The following is a 26,170-nucleotide window of genomic DNA, read 5'->3' as shown; positions in this document are numbered from 1 at the left end:
TATGAGAAAAGGAAAAAATGGAAACAAAATCATTGTAAATAGGGAGGGTCTGAGGGTTTGAAGGGAGGCTAGGGGAATGGGGAAAAAATAAGTACCAAGATACATCATGTAAAGGTACAAGTTCCCAATGATGAATGTAAATGTATTGTATACCTAAAATGTACCTATAAAAGATTTTAAGGAAAAAAAAAAGATGTATTCTTCAGAATACTTAGGGACATGTTGATTACTCATCACTGGAATGCAACACCCAACACCCACAGTTTAAAGGAGGAGAGGCTTAATTTGACTCATGGTTACAGTTCATGCTCCACAGACACCACGGCAAAAACAGGAGGACAGAGGTGCTCAGCCAGAGGCAGCCAGGAAGCAGAGGGAAGGGAGGAGTTGGGGACAAGAATACACCCTTCCAGGTCATGTCCCCAGTGAGCTCACTGATGATTATAGCACCCTCAGTCACATTGCACACTCATGAGACTGTTAGGGGGCATTTTAGATCTAAATGATACACTTGATTCTTCTTAAAGACTATCTCCCTTACAAATTCACACTTTGATGATGATGATGATGGCTCCAACAGTCTAGGAAGCCAGGCATATGGCATCATAAATATTTTTGTGACTCTATAATGCCACCTCCACTAGCAACTCCAAGGGATTCCTTGTTAATCTTTTTTCAGATGGTCTGTATCATTGCATGTTTTAGCATGTCAGTACCTAGAATGTAAAAATCCACTGTACTAGCCAGGCGTGGTGGCACACGCCTGTAATCCCAGCACTCGGGAGGCTGAGGCAAGAGGATCACTGTGAGTTCGAGACCAGCCTGGGCTACATAGTGAATTCCAGGTCAGTCTCAACTACATAGTGAGACCCTGTCTCAGAACAAAACAAAACAAAGCAAAACAATTCCACTGTGGAAAGTACTGAAAGTTCCTAATACTCAATGATAGAGGATCAAATGATATTTAAAATTATTCATTAAGCATGCAGCACCAGTGTTTGGTTTCTTTCATTTTTCTTTTTTATAAATTTAAAGAAAATCATGAAAACTGATAGAAGTAACAGAGTTTAATCTTCACACTGGGGAAAAACCCTAAGGGCATTAGTAAACGATGATGTAAATAAACTCCGGTCATAATTATCAAGTGCACTGATTTAGGGCACAATGAGTGGCACTACATTTCATTTCAAATATTTTTCCCATTATTTCCACTTCATCTAAATCAAACTCTAATTCCTTACATTGTAATTAAATCCGTAGAATATAAACACAACATATAGGTAAAAAGATTCACAGATTTAGAATCAGACAACCTCAGTCCCCATGTATGTCCTGCTACTGACTCCTCTGTGGTCTTGGAAAGAGGGTTTAATATTCCTCAGTTTAACATTTCCTTATCAATGAAGTGATATTAGTGACACATTCTAACTTAAAATCTTATTAATATGTAATGTTTTATGGAAACTATCACAATAATGTTATTTCAAGGATTAAAAAACTGTAACTCATTATTTTAGAACATGACTCATTCAAATTTTACTGGTTTACTTTTCCAGAATATATTACCTTTATTTCAGTCTAATTTGTGATTTTTTTTCCAAGGTAAGACTCAAATTGTTTCCACTGTATAATACAGTTTCAGAGTTTTTAACATACAGTGCCTAGAGTATATGACAAAATGCTTCACAGCAAAATGTAGAAGAGACAGATAATATTCCTCAGAGTGGATCATTTTGAATCTCATCCTAGCAGACAGGTAAAATAAACTTAGGGAGAAGAAAACTGACATTTAAAATTGGTACCGATACAAGTATTTTTGCAGAAATAACATCTTATACTTCCACAGCAATCTGTCTCTTTCTCTTTCCTCTAAACACATAAAAAAGGCATTTCAAGTTACTGATTAACTTCAACATAGTGATCTTTGGTTCTGTCTAAGGTCCATGAAAATTGACTAGATATCCTTCTGTCAAAGAGAAAAACTAAAAGAATTGAACACATTTTTAAAAGATTAGATTCTCTATTATCAGTTCAAATATCATTTGTTTGGACAACAGTTTTATATGTTCCTTTTCACAAAGAAATGGGGAATTTTTAAAGGAAATATATAAATATGTAGCTATCTGTTCATGCCCAGAATAAACCATAAAGTTCCATGAATTATCCTCTCTTATAATATTTTCCACTCTCAAATGAGAAGGCTAATGTTGTGAAGAGTGGTACTATAACCGCTTGGGTTATTTTTATTATTACCCTTGGCAATGGATGAAGATAAAAGAGGGGAAAAAAAACTTTAAGTAAGGAGCCATTTTCACACACACACACACACACACTTTGTTCAGAGAATCAAAATTAATATATAAATTATCATCTGAGACTCATAATGTTAAAGAGATTACAAAACTATGAGGAGATGTAATTTATCTACCATTATTGTGCAACCACTCTGCAAGAAGCATCAGGGTTCAATTAGGAGTGATAAAAAAATGAGTAAGACAGTTCATTTCACAGAGAGTTGATGTAATATTACCACAAAGCACACTAATTTAGGGAATAATGTGGTTTAATGTTAAGATGGAAATACAACACTCTCTAAGAGTATAGACTGCTAATATATGAGCAATCTGAGTTAATTTTTTTTCACTATAGCCCATATCTTTATCATGATCTATTTGCTAGTGATTCCAAAAACTCCAATGCTAGTCTTCCTGTCCAGAAGATTCATATTTTGTACTGCCTATTGACATGTCCACATGGATGCCCCACAGATTTATTAAATGGATGCATCCAAGATAAGACACACATTCTTCTTCTGGCTAGCTTGCTTCTCCTACTTAATGTCTTCCAAGATTCATCCAGCCTCCCATGCCAAAAATTTCAAAACTATATGTTTCTTTTTTACCTACTCTCTACCAGGATCATTAGCAAGTCCTGCCAATTGTTCTCAGAAAATCTTCTTTAGTCTATCCCTCCTCTCCTTCCCAAGCCAGTGGCTTTTCTTAGTTTCCCTTAGCCAGTGCCCATCAACTATTACCTAGATTGTGACACTGGTCTTCTCCATGTTCTCATAGCTTTCTCTTTATTTAGGTCATTCTTCACACAGCTCCCCAAATTAGCTTCCTTTCGTAAAAAAAAAAAAAAATACTCCCATTACACCTCTGTGTACCATTTTGTATGTCTATAATAATATCACATACCTGATAAAACTCAAATTTATGAATGTAGTATGAAAGCACATTTTAAAGTGGGACATAATACAACTTGCCAGCAACTAGTCAGCATGCTTCCAGTTTGAATTGTTCTGAACTTATCACCTTCTTCTATCCATCACCACAGCAGAATACATGTCCATGGCCACATGGTATTTGCTCTGCTGCAAACATTTCATTTTTCTCTGTTTTGACATCTCTTCATCCTTCCAGACAATGAAAAAAAATCTATTTTTCCCCTAATTTCCCTTGACAAAATTAATTTTTCCCTATATCCGTGGAACAAATTGTTTTATCTTTATTTTTGCATTTGCTTCCATTTTATTGCAACTCTACGTGTGTGACAGAGCTCTTTCAATAGACAACAAATTCTCAAGGGTAGGAACTGGATTTCATTGACCTTTCAATTTTCCATGTCTCTAATTAGCCTGGTAAATGGCATGTGTTCAATAAATGAATGACTGATTATCACTTTTGGGCACTGTACAAATAACTAATTGCCCTTTAGGAATAATAGCCATATAAGCCAGGGCTACCCACAATACTTCATGGAGAAGAGGTAGGAAATAAATCTCAAAGAGATTTAGAGATTCATCTGAAAGGAATATTTTGAAAGAAAACACAACTACACCCTTGTTAATAATATAACTTTCATAACAAAAATAATCAACTGATATCCTTGAGGTAGTGTGGAATCAAAATTCTGGGTGTGGAGGAGAAATTAGGGACATGCATCCTAGTCGTGGATATCCTCTTTGTAGAGATGTAAATGAAACTTCAGAATAGGATGAGGATATCAAGGGATCAGGTGTGGTAGAGAAGACTACATACATAATCCATTTGACTCTCAAATTGTCCCTAACGGTGCTACAGCCAAAACATTTATGTTTCCAGGCATGTTTTAGGTACTGCTTAATTCTGTTATGTTACGGCACTGCTATTCTCTGACTTGTATACAATCAAGGAGAAAGTTTTTGGTAGCCTGAATGCTTTCAGTTGATTGAAAGTCCCAGTTTTCCTAAATATTTTTTTTCAAATAAAACACAAACTTGAAGGCAACATCAAAATGCTCTGCATTTTTCCTTCTTTATCATGGCTCTTTTCATTCATTTGAACAAGTAATAATGTGCATTCCAATTACTTGCCAATTCTTTATATTTCTGATTAAATTAAACCAACAGTTTGGCATGGTGGGCAAAATTACAAAAATATCTTCAATTTAAATTTTTCCTCATAATATTTATTCAATATATCAGTTATTCAAAGCTATTATAAGTTATTTTGAAAGAAAAAATGCTACCAACTCAGAGCAAGACCTACTATTCTAGCAGAGTTTTTCATACACTGTGTTCTAGATTACTTGCTGAAGATTTAAAACAGTAAATTCTAGGCAGTTATATGCTATAGTGGCTCTTATGTGTAATAAAACTGAGGAAGAATTTAGATTCTAGGGAAATCAAATAATGAACATTTCTTCTTTTTAAAAAACTCTCCATTTAGTATCAATTGATTACATTGTGTAGAGTAATAGGTTGGTTGGTTAATTGATTCTGTAGTGTGTATTGGGTTTCTCCACAGAGAAAACTATAAGATTCTGGATTTTATAAATTTCACTAACCTATAAGAAATCCTATGATCAAAGATTTGGAGGTCTAGGAAATATATTTATATGATTCCTTCCTAGGCCCAGCAGGTAGGCCAGGACCCACAATCACATCTTTTTTGAACAAATGCATGAATTCATAAAGAATCAAAGTTCTTTATTTTTCTGTAGAAGATCAATGAATATGTTAATTACACTGTTCCATTGAGTCATTCATTTATATATATTTGGAATTTTGAGAAATGTAGGATGAAAATATTTGTGGGAACATGATCCCATGCTTAGGAGGGATTCTCTCTCTTTTGTGAATGGACAAAGTTTCTGGGGAAGATTTTTCTTTTTAATGGAAATGCACAATAGGAAGAGCAGACAAGAAAGCAGCTAATGCTTCAGTTCTTCGTTATACAAAGTCTTCTTCTAGAAAATAAGTGAGTTGGCCTCAGAGTTATGACAGGTAGTTTTCACTTCCCCTGCTCCACTGATGCCAAAAAATGGACAAGTTAAAACAAATAGCATATGTGGGTGTGCACCATAAAGAATCAGTGAAAGGCAGTCAATCCGTGTGCCTGTGAAAGTCTGTTACTATTCACACAGTGTGAGCCATTGCACGGCCAGCAGCATAGAGTCAAAACTCCACATTTCAAAGTGAAATAGAAAATTGACTGAGGTTGATCTATTTTTAATATGTTGACACTGATGCAACTCAGCTTGGATGACCCAACATGAGGAAATAAATGCCCTGAGAATGTTGGACCACCCAAAGATCCATCTTTTACTTCTATTACTTTCAGGACTTCCTGGGTCCCAGAGAGTTCAATAGCAAAGTCTTCAGCCCTTCATGTAAGACCATGTTCTTCACCATACTTGGAAACTGTCTTATGGAGGGGAAGATCTAAGGAATCCAAAGTAAGTAAATAAAAATACCTAACTATATGGGATACAGAAACCACAGCATAAGCATCTAAAAATTAGTTGGGAGGCTGGCAGGAGATTTTGAGAGAAATTCTACCTGTAAACTCTTAGATATTATTTATATCATGTACAGTTCCATCACTTTATACAAAGTCATGCTCTGTAATGGAACAATTCAGTTGTGTATTATTAAGACATAATTAGGGTAGTCAGCTATTTGCAAGTTGTTTGCTCATAAAATAAGTTACTTGTCTTTCTTATTTTCCATCCAAAATCTCCTAGCCAAATAAGTCCTTTTAAAGTGTGCAAAAAAAATAAATAAATAAAATAAAGTGTTCAAAGCACTGCAAAAAAGATACAGATATCCACAAAAGGAAAAAGGGTAGGAGTGTTATGTGTTCATTTCCTTCTGTCTTGGCATGTTTGATTCAAAGTTCTTTGTTAAATTAAGTAGAGTTAGAAGTTTTTTTCTCAGTCCTACAGAGTAAGAATGCTATTTCTAAAAACTGTACTAACTTTATTAAAGTTAACTGTTGATTTATTCAACTATTGTTTCAATTTCTAATCTATGCCAGCTACTGTGCTAGGTTCTGGGACTATTTCAAGGAATAAGACCAACATGACCATTGTTACCACAGTATAATGTATTTTCCCTTTTTTATTATCAATAAAATTTACCTGTTTTTAAAGAGTGCAAAAGGTACAGATTATTTTACTTACTCTATCAAATTTAATATTTGAGTATCAAACCCTTCATGTTTATCTGAAAATTTACTGAACTTACAAGGAAAATTCCAATATGACTATTTCACAATTGTCAATAGGTTATGAAAGTTTTTAGCAGAATAAGTGCTAGCAACTAGTAAAGTCATATTTAAACTTGTTTAAACATACTTAACATGTTTAAACATATTTAACTTATTTAAACAGTGAAACACATTTAAAGGGAAAACAGACTTGCTCTAGGAATTAAAAAATACAGTACAAACTTTCAGTAATTAAAAAAGTATAGTAGCTGCACAGATGCTAATGAGCAAATCAATAAATAGAAATAAAGCTTGCAGACACAGATTCGTGTGCTTTGGAAAAGATAGAGGAACTCAGATGTGTACTCTGCTCCTGCTCATTGGGGCTAAGATTCCAGTACCCACTTTAAGGACACACCAGCACTTCTTTCCACTTGGATCCACCTTTTAGAGGTCCTGCCTGTAAGTGCTACACTAGAGACCAAGTCCAACACATGGACCTTTGGGGAATGTTTCAGATTCAAACTACAAAACAGAGAAATTTACTCTAACCTCAAAGAGGATGCCAAATACTAAGTCAATGTCCTTCAGATCTTGTTTAAAGTATAAATTTCTCTGAAATAAGATTGGAGTGTCCCAGGGAACTAACCAAAGTTTTAAATTGAAATTACAGAAATTGGGATTTAGCTCAGTGGCTCTGCCGCCTGCCTTGGAAGAGCAAGTCCTGAGTTCAATCCCTGGTACCAAAAAAAAAAGAAGGAAATTGCAAGAATTGGTATCATGGATGGGGAAGGGAGACTATGGAGGTCAAACCACCACCAAACAGCATCAAGGAGATGCCCATGTAGGCACACATGAGTTCTATCTCTTCTCACCCCAGCAACCAATACTGGATAAAGAGCATTCAAGTGTGATGGGGTGAAGTGAAAAAGGGAACCAGTAAATAGCATTAATTGAGCAGAGAATTGGGAAGTGAATGACCTGTGAGCTACGGGGTTGTACCATGAATCTTGTCCTTCTACCTGTTCTGTGAGCTCCCACAGGTAAGGAGGGATGGGGCCTTCAGACAGAGTAGACTTTACTAGAAAATTATCCAGAAATGACAAACCCAAACTGAGGCTGCAGTTTCCTCAGATCATGCTGCCATTATTTAACAGTATCAGTAGACCAAACTGCCTCTTTTTAAACCTAGTATCGACTATACGTGAACATAGGGCCAAGTCATATAAACTGGGCCTAACAACCTGTTATGAAAAGAAAGTACCTGATACAAAACATAAGGAAGCAAAAAGAAAAAAGAAAAATAGAGAGATAGGAATGTAAGGAAGTGTACTTTTGATAATTTCCTCATTTTTATATTAGAATAAATATTCCCTTCCAAAGCTTATATCAAAGAAATTAAGTTTAAGAAAATTAGAGTTATAAAAGTGCAAGACAAAATATGGGCTATGGAATTTCCATGTGACCCAAAAAGGGGAAGAACTAAAAATAAAAACATAGAGAAAGAAAATTTTTAAAAAGTAATAGGAAGAGAAAGTATAACTTTATATTTTTAAGTTTAAGTAATAGAGGGGATTTATTTCAGTGGTGGAATGCTTGCCTAGCATGCATGAGACTCTGGGTTTGATCCCCAGTACCACAAAAAATTTCAATTTAATTTTATAAGATTAACGTGATATGTGAGTTTTTAATAATGACAAGTTAAGCACATCAGAACAATTGAAAAACTTAGACAAAATATTTTCAAGACTTCATTGAAGAAATTGTGGTATATATACAATGGGATATTTTTGAGGCTTAGAAAAGAAAGGAATTCTGGAAGCTACTACTCCCATGCCACACACTTGTACCAAATTTTGTGTTTACCTTTTCTTACTTAAAAGAAGTAGGAGCAGAAGGAGAAAATCCTGGAGGATATCATGTTAAGTGAAATAAGCCAGGCATACCAGAGAAAGGAATCAAGAAAACAATTCCATTAGCAATAGTGTCAAAACAACCTAAAGAGGTGGGAATCAGTCTAACCAAGGAAGTGCAAGACCTCTGTAATGAAAAGTATAGGACTCTGAAGAAAGAAACTGAAGAGGACATTAGAAATGGAAACATATCTGCTGTAGGAAGAACTGAAACTGTGAAAATGGCCCTATTCCAAAATGATACCTAGATTTAATGTAATCTTTATTAAAAGACCAATAACATTCTTCACAGAACTAGGAAAAACAATCCAAAAATTCATTTGGAACTAGAAGGGACCCAGAATAGCAAAGCAATCCTGAACAAACTGGGAAGCATCACAATATTGCATTTAAAGTTATACTACAAAGCTACAGTAACAAAAAAAAACACAGTACTAGCACAAAAATAGAAGTGGAATCAACAGAAGACACTGGAAAAAAATCTAATTTTTTTATAAAGGGACCAGAAAAATATGTTGGAAGAATGAAAGCCTCTCTAACAAGTAGTTTTGGGAAAACTGGATATGTACTTGTAGAAGACCGAAACTATATCCCAATCTCTTACCCTGTACTAAAATCAAAGCAAAATTGATCAAATAGCTAGATATAAAAACAGAAACTTTTAAAGTGTTGCAAGATAGCATAGAGGAAACACTTGAAGCTATACACACAGATAACGACTACCTAAAGAGAATTCCTTTATCATAGGAAATAATACCAAGAATAAATAAATGGGATTACATAAAATTAAAAAGGTTTTGCACAGCAAAGGAAACAATCAACAGAGAGAACAGACAATATACAAAATGGGAAAATATTTTGATAACTACTCTTCTGATAAAGGATTGATATTTAGAATATACAAAGAACTAAAACAAAACCCAACAAAAATGATCTAATTAAAACTGGGCAAATGTACTGAAAAGACACTTCACTAAAGAAGTACAAATGACCAATAAGTACATGAAAAATGTTTAACACCTTTAGTCATTAGGAAAATACAAAATCAAAGTAACTCAAGATTCCATCTTGAGCTAGTCAGAATGGCTATCATTAAAAACAAAAAGCAGCAAATGCTAGCAAGCATATGGGGATAAAGGAACCCTTCTGCATTGTTGCTGGGAGTGTAAACTAGTACAACTCCTATGGAAATCAGTATGGAGATTCCTCAAAGCTTACAAATAGAAATTCCATTTGATCCTGTTATATTCCTCTTGGATAAATTTCCAAACTTTCTAATCTCTGACAACAGAAACACATGTCTGTCAACAGAGGAATAAAGAAAATGTAACATATATATGAATATTATTCAGTCATAAAGCAGAATTAAATCTGTGATTTGCAAGAAAATTCATGGAACTTGAGACTATAATGCTAAGTGAAATAAATCGGACACAGAAAGTTAAATATTGCAGGGTGTCTCCTATATAAGAAGAGGCAGGCAGGCAAGAAGGAGGGAGGCCAGGAAGAAGGAAGAAAGAGAGAGAGAGAGAGAGAGAGAGGGAGGGAGAGAGAGAGAGAGAGAGAGACAGAAGGGGGGGAGGGAGGGAGAGGCAGAGAAATGAGGGTAGGAAATAAGAATGTTGGAAATGGGAAAGGGAAGGAGGTAAAGGGGTCAAAAATGATTAAGGTATGTTATATGCATGTACCAGTTCCCCAAAACAAAACATCACTATTCTGTGTTTCAAACATGCACCAATAATGGGCCAGAGATTTAGCTCAGTGGCACCATACCTGCCTCGCCAGCACAAGGTCCTGAGTTCAAACCCCAGTACAAAAGGAAAAAAATACACCAGTAAAAACTTTAAAACTTAATAAAAACCCTTGCATAGAAAGATAAGTACAACCATAACATCACATATATTTGGAGTGTGAGAAAGTTGATTTCATGTAAAAAAGTAGAATGATGATTACCAGAGGTTGAAGGTAAGTAGACCATGGAAATGTTGGTCAAAGGACAGAAAAGTTCAATTAGACAAGAGGAAAGATTTCAAGAAATCTAGTGTGTATCATAGTAGCTCCAACTTATATCACTATATAGTATATTTTAAAATACCTAAGAAAGTAGACCATGTGTTTGTACCACAAAAGAGGGTTAGTACATGAGATATTGCATATACAAAATGGCTTGATATCACCATTCCACGATGTATACAAATATCAAAACATCATGTCACATACTGTAAATATAATTTTTCTTTGTCATTTAAATGAGTAAATAAATTGTTGCTTCTAAAATAATTGGGACATAATGACTTATTTTGAAGACAAAAATCTATAGTGTGAAAATTCACTGAAGTAAGGAAAGCTCTCAAAACCATTATTCTACACCACAATTAAAATTAAAAACTTAAAGCAGGAGCTAAACCAGGCATGGTGGTATATGCCTATAGTCCCAGCATCTGAGAGGCTGAAGCAGCAGAATATTAAATTCAAGCACAGCCAGGGAAATTTTGCAATTTTGTGAGACCCTATCTGAAATTTAAAAAAAAAAAAAAATTGTAAAGGGCTGGTGACATAGCTCAATACAAAAGCTCTGAGTTCAGTCTCCAGAGCTGGGAGGAAAAAAAAGCATGAATTTAATTTAACTATAGCTGAGGCATAATTAAAGAAATTTTTGTTCTGGAAGTTTCATCCAAAAAAAATGGTCAGAACAATGCACAAAAAGACAAACAACAAGAAAATCAATAAATAAGAAAAAACAGAATCTGAAGCAAAAGTTTACAAAAGAGAAAGTTGAGGCAAAAATAATATTTTAAGAGAGGACTAAGTCCTGAAGCTGATGAAATGAGCAGATTTAAGGATCAAATTCTAAAAGTAAAAAAAAAAAACAAAAAAAAATCCACACTTGAACATATTTGAGTGCAACTGTAGAAATCCAAAGACAAAGAATTCTTAAAACCAGCCAACAAAAAGAGATCACTTCAAAGAACACCAAGAGCTGACTTTTCAACAACAGCAATCTTACTCTGAAGATTGTGGAAAGTTTCACTCAATGGCTTGATCTGAATTCCACACACAGCAGAAATATCATTCAGAAAGAAGGGTTAAATAGAGAGGGGAGAAGGGCAGGGAAAGGTTTATCGTTGTGTGCTGAGGTAGACAGGAGTAAGAAGTTCCAGTGTGCTACTGCAAAGTAGGGTTACCATAGATAACAATGAACAAGTACTGGATATTTCAAGAAGATAGAAGGGATTTGGAAAGTCTTTACCATAAAGAAATGCTAAGTATCTAAGGACACGGGTATGTTTACCTGATTTAAGTGTCATACAATGCATATATACATTGAAATGTCATATGAATCCCCATGTGTGAGAGTGCACACTGTGTTTTTATGTATTTGTTTGGATTTTTTGTTTTTTTTTTTTTTTTTTTTTTTTTTTTTGGTGCTAGGGATTGAACTTGGGACCTTGTGCTTGAGAGGCAGGCCGCAGAGCCACTGAGCTAAATCCCAGGCCCTAGAATTTTTAAAGTGAAGTGAAAATGGTAACTGCTTGTGCTCCAGTTGGAGGAGAAAATAAGGGTTAAATAAATTTTCAGCAACAAAGTAATGAGACACATTAAAGAAATTGTTTTAAGTTTTGGTTTTTGTTTTACATAAATTATACTCATCTGTAGTTCCTGAAACACCAATCCTAGGACTTTATCTAAGAGAAATAATGACAAGTGTGAAAGATGTGTAAATAACCATACAAGTTTATTTATAGTTACAAATGTGCTTATTTTGTGAAAAATCAGAAGTCAAGTGAAATGCACATCAGTAAAGGATTATTGAAATAAAAGATAATGCACTCATAATTTGCATTAAAAGGATTATAATCTTTTCTACTTACATGGAAAGGTATTCTCAATATTTCAATAAGGAGGAGAAATAAAAGAGAAAAGCAAGTTATGAACAGCATATTTCACTTGACCTAATACATATTAAAATTATGAATCTCTATGTTTTAGAAGTTTACAAATTCAGAAAAGTTGAGGCGAGTATAAATGCTGTTATTATTCCCAGGGTACCAGATAAGAGAATCTTTAATATTCTCTTTTATTTGTGTTGTTTGCTGTCGTATTTTTTCAGAAAGAAATTTCTTTTTTCAGAAGGAAAAAAAAGACTTTTTAGGAGTATCTCATATTTATTGAGACCTTTATTGTGAAAATTGTATTCGTGCAGCTACCATCGCGATGTTTAGTCTTGTTATCCTAGTTGGTCAAGACAGGATGTTAATCAAGTCTACTGTGAAGTTTTGCATCCTGTGTAAATCAGTTCGCTCTGCACAAAGAATCTGACTTCTATGGCTTACCTTTTCATCCAAGGAGCCAGGCTTTCAAATCTACCCAAGTCCCATGGCAAGGGAAAAGATATGGCTGTGCAGAGCATAGAAAAGGGGAAAAACAACTAAAGCCGCATGAACCTCACGGGTGGGTGCAGCTTGTATCAATTTCACCTATAAAGAATGAGTATTATCTTACTCTTCCAAAAGTTGACCTGTGTTTTCCCAGACTACTCCATTTCCCAGATTTAATTAAAGTCAAATCAGAACAGAACTGCACAGAGCTGGGGATTTAGCTCAGTTGTCCGTAGCCTGACTCGCAAGCGCAAGGACTCGAGTTAGATCCCCAGTACCAGAAAAACAACAAAAAAAAATAGGCAAAAAGTTCTCATTTCTTACTGGCCCCTTTTCACTTTCCATAGCATTTCAGCCACTTTCTGGGCCTTGGAGTCTTTCTACTTTCTCCTGCGCTCATTCTCATAACAATCTCAAGAAGTAGAGGCTGACCAAACCACTTCCTGTGGCGTAAAAAAAAAAAAAAAAAAAAAAAAAGTTCCAATCTTTCAGTTCTGTTCAGGAACCTAAACACTAGGGGGTTGCGATCTCACAATTTGTTTTCAGACCCACAGCCTTTACCTCATGGCAAGCAAATCCTAGCGATATTGTCTGGAGTTTGTCTCGGATGGAGCCCGCGATGCAAGCATAGAGCTTCATTCCAATGTGAATTTCTCACTGTCAGTTTACACCCAGAATCATGGGAGGAATGTGAACAACGTGCTGGATTGTTTATATGCGATACTTGGAAGAGTTGGGTTATGCATTCCAGCACACTGTTATGAATGATGTACGATGTAAAATTCTAAACAAATCACTTCACAAGTCTGGAAAGAATATCTAGCTTATGGCTACATGGTAAGAAGAAATAAGGTCTCTGGCATTCTCCTTGTTTCTTTTGCACCGTCCTGGGCCTTCCTGTAGCAATTAATAATTGTTCAGTTCTCTTTATTTTGCGGAAGGCCTTTTACACATAAAAAATAGTTTTCCTCCAAGTAACCACGAAAAAAATAAATATTTTCTAGAAATGTATGGTTTTTACCTTCCCCTGGATGTTTTAGAAATCCCTTGATCATTCCTCCTGGCGAACATGGGGAAAAATGTAATAAAATAATTCTCAAGATTTGTTTCACTTGAGCTGACTGTTAAGTGAATACCTAACCAGAAGCCATAAATTTCCACAGGAAACTCTTCAAATATAAAAGTGCTGAGAGGGTTCTCACTGTCAAATCAGTTCAACTATTTTGTTTTTGGTACCAGGGATCGAACTCAGGACCTTGCACTTGCCAGGCAGGTGCAGTGCTGCTGAGCTCAATTGCTAGACAGTTAAACTTATTATTGAAACTCTACTTTTCTGACAGAATTGGTTAAGACTACTGGCCACAGAAAACTTTTAATTAAGGGAAGTAAATGTGCCTTAAAGTTTCCTAAACAATCCTGGTTGATATCCTCCAGTTGTACCCACAAAATTATTAATAGAATTCCTTTTCCAAACTTCTGAAACTTCTTTTATAGTCACTCTAATTTTAAAAGTTTGAAAACTCCTTTTCACATCTTCTCTTCATCACATAACTTTTTTTTTCTCAGTGCTGGGGATTGAACCCAGTGCCTTCCCACTGAGCTACATTTCTAGTCATTTTTAGATGTCTCACTAAGTTAGCAAATTGCCAGGCTTGGCTTGAACTTTCGATTTTGCTACTCAGTCTCCCAAAGTGCTGAGATTACAGGCGAAAACCACCATATTCCATTTCATCACATACCCTGATGTACACTTCTCTTAAAAACCAAAGATAAAAGAAGAATGTGGGATCACCATCCCCTCTACCATGGTCATTCACCCAGGGCATCTGCTAAGGCTCAGATAGGGAATCATGCTGCTTGGTTCTCAGGGACACTGTCCCCAACATAATCTGCACAAAAGGTGCCCTCTACTCCTTTTCTTTTACTTAACCCTCTGTATTGACGTGAATTGAGCAGTATTAAGTAACTCTTAATGCTATATTTTTCCTTCTTCGTTTTCTCTGCTACTGTGCCCAAACCAATTCAGTCTCATAGGAATAGTCTTGCTGTCTATCTAATCTTTATTTCCAAATGAAGAAGGCTTTTCAAGTTTCCTATCACTAATAGGATCTGGTGTTACATTAAAAAAAACCCTGGTATCTGAATTTGACTATTTTTTCTTTTAATTTTCAGTACAAGTTAATACCCTGCATGAATTATGTTCCTCCATTTGCTGATAGTTATTAATCAGTTTTGCTCAACACCACATTAAGCATATTCTGAATGTTGACAGAATTACTCTGTATGAGAAAATTTGGGCTATCCCATATTATATCTATACATGATATATTATACATATGTTATAACAATCAGATTTTAATTATATGCTCTTTCTAGTACAGTATGTATGCGTGGAATAGTAGTAAGATACCCATATAATGTAATACATGATTTTTGATAAAAGTGTGATAAAAATGTAATGGCTGTTTCAAAATTTGTATTTTAAAATATATGGACATCTATCTAATCACATCTCAAATACCACACATGCACACACTCACATAGAACATTAAGACAAAGGTTAATATGTTTTATTAAATATATTTTTAAGTTTCCGCTTAAATATGGCAAATGGAACACCTAAATTTTTTAGCACCTAACCTAACTAAAATAAAATTTAAAGGATTCTTAAGTATAAACACGCACACACGCGCACACACACACACACACATGCACACACACATGAAAATGGCAAGGACTTTACAGTGGAAATGAGCTATCAAACCTGAGGAAGATACAAACAATTAGAATAAGTGGAACTTGGAAGAGTGAATTCCAAAGGCCAAGGGAGACTGCCAGTCGTACTGGGCAGGCTCATTTCCAGGATGTGAGCCTGGCCATAAAAAGAGTGGAGAGACTCCAGCTGCCATTTTCTGAGAACAAGTATGAGAAGAGACTGGACTCTATGCCCTTGCCCCCATCCTGAAACAATCTGGTGACTCCCTTTTCCTGTTCTAGAGAAAGATACTCCATATTCTGGGCACCAGAACATGGAATGAAGAGGAAACAAAAGAGCTGACCTGGAAGTAGAGGGATAATTACAAATCTATATTCAACACAGTGAAATTACCCTTCTCAGCCTTTCTGAGTTCTTGCATTTCAATAATAAAAGCAGTAAGGAACTAACTGAACACGAAGAAAGCTGGAAGAATACCTTGTTTCTGGAAATTTTTGGTCCAGAGAAATAACACGTGGGCACTGACATTAGAGAGAAGGGGAGAGTTCCACAACAAACCAGCCAGGTTCCCAAAAGCTGACCCATCAGGGAACAAAATCTAACCGTACAGAATTTCTAGTCAATACACTCAGGGTCTTTCTCTTAAATGCAAAGTGTTTTAAATTATCAGAATTTAGCTAGGCGTGGTGGTGCATGCCTGTAATCCCAGCACTTGGGAGGCTGAGACGAGAATCACTGTGGGTTCAAGACCAGCCTGGGCTACATAGTGAGTTCCAGGTCAGTCTCTACTACATAGTGAGACCCTGTCTCAAAAAACCAAATAAGTAAGTAAATAAACAAATAACCCGAACTTTGAGGAAAGTGTCCAACTTCAGAAAAGAGACCCAAGAAACAAACTGCTTGATTCTGCTTTCATTACCTCAGGAATGGGGTTGGGAATATTTTTTTAAAAAGAAAGAAAAAAGGAGCTCAAAGGAAGCAATGTTATGATGGGGAGAAAGAAGTTAAAATTATTCTCCTTAGAGTTTCGGGGTTTGTTTCCTGTACCAGAGATTGAACTCAGGATCTTACACTTACAATGCAGGAGCGGTGCCACAGACCTACATCCCCAACCCTGTCCTCAGAGGTTTGAAGGAAGATATTCATGCATGAAGTAGTTACAAGATACAGAAAAGGAAAAATCAGAGAATAATTTATTTCATTTTTATTGAGAAATAAAAATAAAATTGCTAAAATTAAAAAGTTAATAGAAATGTAAAAGAATGGAGTAATTTCACCAGAAATTATAATAAATGCATAAAAAATGTGAAACATTGGGTATAAAATAAGCTAATTATTAAAGTAGTTTTTTAAAAATCAGTTCAAGATATATAATACTCAACAAATCTGAGTTCAAAAAGAAGAGAGGGGAGGTGAGGAGACATTATCAAAATTTCAAGAAAATTTCCAAAAACTGAAGAACATGATTTTGCAAAAAGGAATCACTACAAAATAAAAGAGGGGTGCCTGTTTTAATGAACATCTAAAACTTCAGAGTACTAAGGATAGGTAGAATATTACAAATGCTCTAAGAGACAAATATATTTTGAAAACATCTAAAATTATTGTACAGCCAGGTTTACAGCAAGATGATGAAACAATATCTTCAGTTTCCTTAGGGAAATTTTTATTCAAGCTAAAATTCTGTTCCAAACCAAGCTATCACTCGAGTGTGGCAGCACATTAAAACATTTTCTGATATGCAAGCCCTGAAGAAACTTACCTCCCATGCACACTGTATCAAGAAGTTACTGGACAATGAAGATGCAGCCTAAAATATATGAAGACCCTGAATCTTCAAAATAAGGAACCCAGACTAGGATAAAGAAGTCCTGTGATAGATAAGCAGTAGCTCTAAAGACAAATTATCCCATAGAGACCAAGAGAAGGAAGGTTCAAGAGTGGGAGTTTCTAAGGGGTAGGGGAGAGAGGGCACTGTGCTGACAAAATCCCACTTGTGTTTGATCATATGGAAACCCAAAATTCAAAAGGGACTTATTGATCCTTTTTGGAGAGTTTGATATAATGGCTGTGGTATGTAAACCTAGCAAAAATAAATGAAGAAATTAATAACTCTAAGGAAAACAAAAATTGCACAAGATAGAAAATATACTACTTGGTTCACCACTAAACAGCATTAACATAATCATAGTTACAGCCTGATCAATTCAACAAAACTATTATAAAACATTATATTGAGACAAAAGAGAGAGAATAAGATAGAAAAGATAGAATAAGAATGGTAAATCTTCATTTCATAAGAAAGAAAAATACAATGACTAAAATTAACAAGTTAAGAAACAGTGGGATAGAATATAAGACAAGAAATGCCAAAGGAAATCATCAACAGAAATTGAGAAACAGAAAACAAGAATCGGTAATTTGAGGCTGAGGGTGACATTGTTTAATTTTAACCTTGTAAAGATATTTTTATTGTTTAAAATATGTACATACCTTATACTATGGTATCTGAAAAATTAAAATAATATTTCAAGTAGGATACAAATGAATTAAACTTGAAAGAAAAGGGAAAGCGGGAGAAGTAATGAAGGAATGGAGAATTTTCCATTTATAAATCAATTCTAATTGATGCTTAAAAATTATTTGATAAAATTCTGCATCCATTGATGACATAGATGAAATAAAGAAAAAAAGACTCAAGTAAAAAATGAAATTTTCTTTACCTGTTAAAAATTACCTCACTGTTAAAACAGTGAAATTGGAGACATTCTCCAATGGCTCTCTTTTGTCCTCTTGTGATCTCATTTCAGTTTTTCGGGTCTCCCTCCACATCTGTATTCTGTCTGTCTCACCCTAACTAAACTGGATAGATTCTATGAAAGCTATTATGAGTTTTAAAAAAATTATTTTTAGATGAGCTCTCACTATGTTGTCTAGGGTGGCCTTGAACTTGCAATTTTCCCATCTCAGCTTCCCAAGTAGCTAATTAATTCTCTTTTCATTGTGCAAGTTTGTTGTTATTTGCACTTATCAAGATAGTCATATTATGAATCTTTCATCCCAAGGCTGATGTTTCTCACAATTCTGACGTGAGTCCCACTTGATTTATTATTTATAACAGTATTTATACAGTAAATACTATATTGCTCTTAGATTATTCTCCCAAAGCATCTGAGTTTGTTCTATCTTCATATTGCGGAAATTTTCTTATTAAATCTCCAATCTCCACACCTGAACCAAGTTGACAGTGTCCATTCCCTTTAAAATACAACCTCTGGGGCCATGGATTTAGCTCTGGTGCCGCCGCCTGCCTCAGAAGCGCAAGGTCCTGACTTCGATGCCTGGTACCAAAAAATAGAAAATACAATAGCTGACACTCAAACCATGCTCAAGTCTCTGTTCTCCAGTCTGAACATAAATGTCTGTTTCTGTCCTCCGAGTGGCACATTTGCCAAAACGTTGGTAACATTTCTTCCCAAACCAGTTTTCCTTGGCACTTTAATTATATGATTAAATTATATATGAAATATGTGAGAAGAGTTGTTTCTGTGAAAATACATGTGAATATTCTAAAGACTGGATAAAGATGAGTTGCTAAAAATAATACTGCTGCATTAAATGTTGGCAAAATAACAACTAAAATATTAATTCACATAATTACAGTAATGTGACCTAGTGAGGTCTTCACTGATGCCTTTGCAAGTTTGATTTTTTACTCCACTTTAAAAAATAAAAACAATAAACCATATACCATTTATTATTATATGTGGCTTATGTAAGGAAAGCAACCATAATTACAAGCAGAAGATTCTTTTTTATTTAATTTTTTTTGGGGGGAATATCAGGGATCAAACTCGGGTCCTTGCTTTTGCAAGACAGATGGTGGAACCACTGAGCTAAATCCCCAGCCCTACAACCAGAAGATCCTTACTCAAAAGGAAAGCTGTGGCTTATATCAAAAGATCGGTAAAAGGGTGTACAATTTTATGTTTTAAATTAGCATACACAAATGTATGTTTTAATTCCTTCCTATAACCAAGTTTTTATTTTGGTTAGTAAACCAACTTCTGAACCGAACAGCATTAGATTAAAGAGTTTCAACTGAACATAAAAGTCACTATCCTACTGGAATGTTAGCTCCCTGAGAGGACATTGGTCTTGTTATTCTTATTCTCCAGTATTAATTCAATACCTGGCCCTTAATAAATATTTGCCTCTTGAAAACCTGCAGTGGCTCCCTTTGACAAAATAAAATGTCAAATTCTTGATTTTTACATTCAAAAATATCTATGATTTTTTTTTTCATTTTTAAATTCTATATATCCAAGTTGCAGCCTCTAGGCACAGTGTTCTGCTTTAAGAAAAAAAAAAAGATCATCTGGTCCTTCCACTTGAAATGCACTACACTAATTTCAATATTCTATGCAACCCTAAGACTAATGAGACAGTCTTTCAGTGTGAGGCACTTCTGTGAAATATTTCCCTCTACTCCTCAAAATGATCTGGTGGATGACTAGGTTTGTGTTCTGTTTTATGGAGTTGTTTTTGTTTTTAGTACCAGGTATTGAACTTGGGCCCTTGCAATGGCAAGGCAGGCACCGGAACCACTGAGCTAAATCCCCAGCCCCTAGTCTTTTTTAAAAATTTTCCCTTAATTAGTATATGCTTTGATACATGATATAAATATATATATATATGTCACATCAAGTAGAGAAAGAAGTTCATATTTCAATATTGAGGCATTAGTAGAGATGTCAGCTCACTGTGGAAATTTTTGGGACTGGCTGAAGGCACAAACATTGGACTGGCAATGACCTAGAAGAACTGATCTGACTCAGAGCTATGTGCTAAAGTTCAGAGATGCCACTGAACAGCTGAGATTCAGCCTCTGGCAGTGTTCTAGGTTAAGTCATGATTTTGTTTTTAAAGTCCTGATTTAGGTAAGAGTCAGCTCAAGAATTCCAAAAAGGTGAGAGCATAAGAAAGGAAGGAATAGGTTAAGCAACACAGTATGAATCTGGGTGGAACTGATCGCCATTCTTTAGTTATGCTGGGAGCTCACAGACTGGAAGAAGTACTCAGATGATATCCAGGCTATAGCACCACACACTTGGTGTGAATTCTTTCCTCCTAACCTTTGCTGTTCAGGGTTACTGGGCCAACTTCAGTTTGCACAGAGTAATACAAACGTCAGATCAAAATAGACTCAGAATATTTGTAAGTTATCAGACTGCCAAGACTTGGAAGCAACATGGGCAATTACTGGGATCCCAAGGGACCACTGGATCTCAGGTCTGTAGATCAACAGAAATAATTTACTATGGGAAGCCAGGAAAGCAACTGGGTCACCAGGTTCCATGTCTGGAACTTGATTTTAAACCATGAAGAAAGGAAAACTGAAGGGCAGGCCCTGAAGTGATAGATATTTCCAACTCTAGAAAAGGCTCTGTAGCATTGGGTCATTCCTGGCCCAGAAGATATCAATCCAAACAGATTTTAGGGACTTGGAAGAGGCACAGACAAAAGAAATAGCATAATCTCACAGTTGAAAACAGTTTAACTTGGGAAGTTGATGATACTTCATAGTAATAGCTAACCAAGAGATCAAGGGGACAGCCACTTAACATAGGCTTAAAAAGACAAAAAGTTTTAGAGTTTTTAACAAGTTTTGAAGGCAGACAGTTGGGTGAAAAGGAAGCAGAACTGTACTGAGATGAGCATTTGTTGAGAAGTTTCTTCGTTCACCATAACCATTACAAAAAAGTGTGTCAGTTACTGAGTCAGCATTTTTAGCACCCAGTATCTGAATTCCTAGAGTATCCTGTTACCCATGGCTTCATAAAAACCTAAATCAAGGGGGTGAAGGGAGGGCAGGGATATGGAAGGAAAAATAAGAATCAAGATATATCATGTAAAGGTAAAGGATCCCAACGATAAAAGTAACTGTAATGTTTGCTTTAAATGTACCAATAAACTTAATGGGGAAAAAAAACCCTAAATCAACTATTTAGATTCATTAGAAGGACCTGCAGGAAGTCTTTCTAAACGTGTTGCAGTAGTATTTTGAGGAGTTTATTTTCCATTCATTGTTTTAGAATATTTTCCATTCCCCAAATAATAATGTAAAGAATACATTTTAAAACAATTTTTAAGTATCTAACAAAAATCTATCTTCTTCCATAAAATACTACCTAGTTTCGGGTTGTTATTTTTTTTAAGAACTATAAATTTTACACAACTGAGAAAAGACTGAAAAGCTTAAGTGTCAACAGTATATCCTGATTATCTTTTTTCTAGTTTGATTATGTATGTTTTCAGTGTTAATTTTCTCAGATCTTTTAAAATGTAAGAATATAGTTCATTATTTAGCACTTATGTGCATGAACTTACATAGGCACGTTTATTTACATCATTTCACAGAAGCCACACAAAATTCTATCAATCATCTCATCTTACATTTGAAATTTTGTACAATTCTTTTAGGTTACATAACCTGTCCAAGATCACACAGGTTCTAAGACATAGACATGGGCTTTTTCACTCAGATCTTAAATTTTTAAATTGTTTGTTTATCTGTTACTTGTGTGTGTGTGTGTGTGTGTGTGTGTGTGTGTGCGCATGCCCGCTCAGAATACTAAAGTGTTCTTTTCCTCTCATTGCTCTAATCAAAACTATTTTCTTTCAGAGAATGTTATTGAATATTTGTGTATTAACCAGTGTCCATGGTATTCAGTAGGAGATAGAAGTGACTAACAATCAATTCCAGTGCTCAGACATTTTAGTAAATATTAAATATTTTCTAATTAAAACAACTTTTGATTTGAAAAAGAAAATGAGGATTGAGTGTATTGCCCTAGGAAATTCAGATTTCAGAAGAAGGAAATTAAGGGGTTCTCACTGTAGTTCACAGGGGGTAACTTGAACACTGTGAGAAACAGACTCTGGTGTCCACAGAAGACAAGTGGGTTTTGTGTCATTATCCTTGCCTGTGGAACATGTTTTTAATATGTTTACCTGGGTGGTAAGATTGTTAGTTCCTGAAGTGTTGAGGCATTTTTTATTTTTCGCTATTTCCACAGAATCTGGTACACTGTTATGTCACTCAAGGTTGTGTTTAATTGAATTGAGATAGAATCTTTTATCTGTATTCCGTGACCTTCCATGGAGTTCTTGGGAAATTTCTCATCTCTCTTTCACAGCGCTTAGGCCCCGGCAGAGATAACCGAAGTACAGCTTGCTCATAATTCTGATTCCCAGTGCAAAATGAAGAAGTTTGGTTCTTTCTCAAAGTGCGGCATACACGTGTGTGTGTGTGTGTGTGTGTGTGTGTGTGTGTGTGTGTGTGTGTGTGTGTGTGTGTGTGTGTGTGTGTGTGTGTGTGTGTGTGTGTGTGTGGCTAAATACTCTACCTCTTAGCTATACAACCCCAGCTATCCATATGCTTTTGAGCATTATCCTTTTTCTCTCTTTTAACCATAAATCCTGTTACATTTAAAAGTATTAACCAAAAGATTTTCTGATGACCCATTATGACAGGAAAGTAGAAGCTTGGAAGATCATCTACTGAATTGAAGGACTCTGACTCTGCCTTTTAACAAAATAATACATATTCTCTTTAATTTTATAATATTACTTCAAAAATATTAATGTTAGAAAAATTATCAGATAAAATATTTGTGTATTTAAATATTCTTCAAGCCAGGCATGGTGGCACACCTGTAATCCTAGCACTTGGAAGGCTTAGGCAGGAAGATTCCACTGCATAATGAGTTCAAAGCCAACCTGAACTACATATCAAGACTGTCTCAAAAACAACAACAACAACAACAATAATAATAAATATGCTTTTGATTTTGAAGTACTATGTATTTTTCTTTAATTACACATATTAGTGACAGATTGGCTACCAACAGTTCAAAAACTTAATGTACCAAATCATAGCATTAAGAATTGCCAGTGGTTATAATAGCATAAGGTTTGAGTCAATTCTCCATCAAGATTTCTACAATACAGTTTAGACAGATTTCACAAAGGGCTCTAGTGTGTTTGATTCTAAGTCAACTTTGCAAGTTTGTATTACTAATGTAAAAATGTGATCTTAATACTTCATACCTTCTGACCTAACAAAAGAGGATTTTGAATTATTAAATAATCATAATATAAAAATGGAATTAACAACTATGAATTTAAGCTTATAACTGCATTCTTTTTCTTTTTCTTTACTCTGTAAATTTTTTAGCCTGCATTTTTTGAGGTGACACTTTTAAAATGTGAAATTCAGGGGCTGGCTATAGCTCTGTTAGAACATTTGCTGATCATACATGGGACCTTGGGTTTGATCCCCAGAACTGCCAAACAAAAAGCCTAATTCAGTGATGAGTCAAAATTTGTAAAATACTTTTCAGAAGGATATTTACAATTCACTTTCACTTTAGAAAGATATGATTCACAACCTCTACCAACCTAATAGTATACTAGGAATAATACTTTCTGTTTTTCACCACAGTTTCAAGTGGTAAAATGATTTGCTCTGATTTAAGAAGTTGTGAGAAGATTAAAAAAGGAACAGTCAACTAAGCGAATACCCTAGTGGTTTGCAAAATGAACAGCCTGTCCCTTGATTTGAGGATGGATGGAATCCTTTTGCCACTCAGAGCACGCGACCTTCACTTTCTGTCCTGAGCAAAGAGGACAACTGTTCTTTCCTGCCCCATACTATGTGCTGTGCATGATGTAGACAAGGCTAGTAAAGCAGAAGAAAAGTACTAATTAGTATATTATTGGCAAGGATGTAGATTCCAAGCATTTAGAAACTCCTGCGGACTGGCATTAGACTTATAACTGTTCTGGTTTTTGTGCTAATGCACAGGACTAAATGAATTGTCGATGCATTAGGTTGTGTTTTGTTTTGTTATTCATAATCCTATGTATAGTGAGCATGCTGCCTATAAGAAAAACAAAGTGTAGATCAACACCACCAATTTTTACCATAGGCTCATTCATTCTTATTCTGGAATCAACATTTTTCATTTTCCTTGTTAGAAAATTAGCAATGCAGCTCACATCCCCCGATCAGTGGGTGAAGAGAAGGGATAATTTACACAGATTACCCAATTTCCTGTGGGTGAATGAGAACACAAAGAAAAGGAAAGAATACAGAAGGAAAATACCACAGTAGCCAGAGATAAATGGTACACTTAGAATGGCCGCCTCGAATGTAGGGAATGGAAGCCTGAGGTAATTGAAACTGAATGAGTCTATTGTTTAACACTATTTAAAAATACTTGAAAGGTCCATAATTTCTAGATAAAGTTAATGTTTTTATAACAAAGATAACCAGAATTATACACTGCTATCTCTCTAAAAATATTTTAAATATAGTTTATCTTCTCTGTTATAAAGTATCTTCTGTAAGCCAGCTATTGTAAAATTTTAACGTATTCTAAAATGAGAAGGTGCCTATTATGAAAGCGTAATGAAAACAGATGAGACCATGTTTCTTGACAATTACATCTCTAGGTTTTACCATTGTTGTGTACAGTGCCATAAATTTGAAGATCAAGTTAACAAAATGGATCACAAACAAGTTTAGAAAACAAAGAACAAAAGGAAAAAAATGATCTCTCCAGTATGACGATTCCACTCGGGGTCATATTCATAATTTGCACCTACTGTCACCTCAGGATCAGACATTAACAAGTGGAAGCCCCGGTTCTCCCATTGTTCTTTTTTTTTTTTTTTAACCAGTGACAGAGTTGATATTTAGCAGTTCTGTTGTAGTCATACAATCTCTATGATCTTTTTACACACATCCTGTCCCTTCACTTCGTTGCAGCTTCCAGCTCAGCTGAGTGCCACATCATGCTCCCCACCCAGGGAGGAGTTCCAGACCCCAGAGGCCTTTGTTTCCCTTGACTCTTTAGCTTTATTATGAATAATATCAAGGGAACCCAGTTCTTTCTCTCTGTCCTTGTGAGAGTCAGAAAAGTTACAAGGCAAGAAAAGGAATTTCATCCTCAATTACATGTGGCCGCCAAACTTTATGTGCCACAGTGTGTTTGCTAAGTCAGAAGCAATCATCGTATTTGAGATAAATTATTTCCTCCTCATTCTTTGCACTTAGGAAAGAAAGAAGTGACACAAAAAAGTACCCAATGCCAGTCTAGACTTGTTGCAAACCTCAGTCGCCATCTTAGCTTTCCTGGCAGTCCAGTAAATCTCAGGAGGAGATTCTAGTTATGTTGGGAAGGTGAGTTACTTCTCATGTTATCCCTGATATAGTCACAAAGAACTTCTACTGACAACACTTTCTTGTGCAATAAAAGTTTGCCAGTTATTTTCATTGTGAATTCACTAAGTTGGTTTAATACAGTACTATCATATCTAGTAATATCTCTCCATCTAAAGGAATTTGCTAACAGCATTTGTCCTTACAGAATTTGCCCTCTTACTAATACAGATGACTACTAGTAAGATAACTCTTAGGATATTTACAGAACAAAATATAAACAAGGTTAAAAAAATATAGCACTACGTCAAGCTCAAGGGAAGCTGACTCTCCAAATATTACAACGAAAGATAAATTAGAAGATGGCTCAATGATCATTTCCTGCCCTCAGAAGTGATTTCCTTTTGCCTGGCTGCTGTTTTTGTAGAAGCCCCTTGTTGAAAGGGCTAGAAACCTCCTGAAAT

At 35.3% G+C, this 26,170-nt stretch overlaps 1 protein-coding gene across 1 annotated transcript in view; it reads left to right on the top strand.

Annotated features, from left to right (window-relative positions):
- The window catches only part of Klf12 (Kruppel like factor 12), a 581,477-nt gene that overhangs the window by 45,695 nt on the left and 509,612 nt on the right, over nt 1–26,170 (top strand). The window contains exon 2 of the mRNA XM_010622344.3: nt 5,604–5,718. The gene's annotated coding sequence lies outside the window, so the exon portion shown is untranslated. The remainder of the gene's footprint in view (nt 1–5,603; nt 5,719–26,170) is intronic.

This window comes from Fukomys damarensis, unplaced genomic scaffold, assembly GCF_012274545.1.
Source record: "Fukomys damarensis isolate Sample0158 unplaced genomic scaffold, DMR_v1.0_HiC HiC_scaffold_6, whole genome shotgun sequence".
Classification (NCBI taxonomy): Eukaryota; Metazoa; Chordata; class Mammalia; order Rodentia; family Bathyergidae; genus Fukomys; species Fukomys damarensis.
The sequence above is the reverse complement of the archived record's forward strand: the minus strand, read 5'-3'. Positions and strand labels throughout refer to the sequence as shown.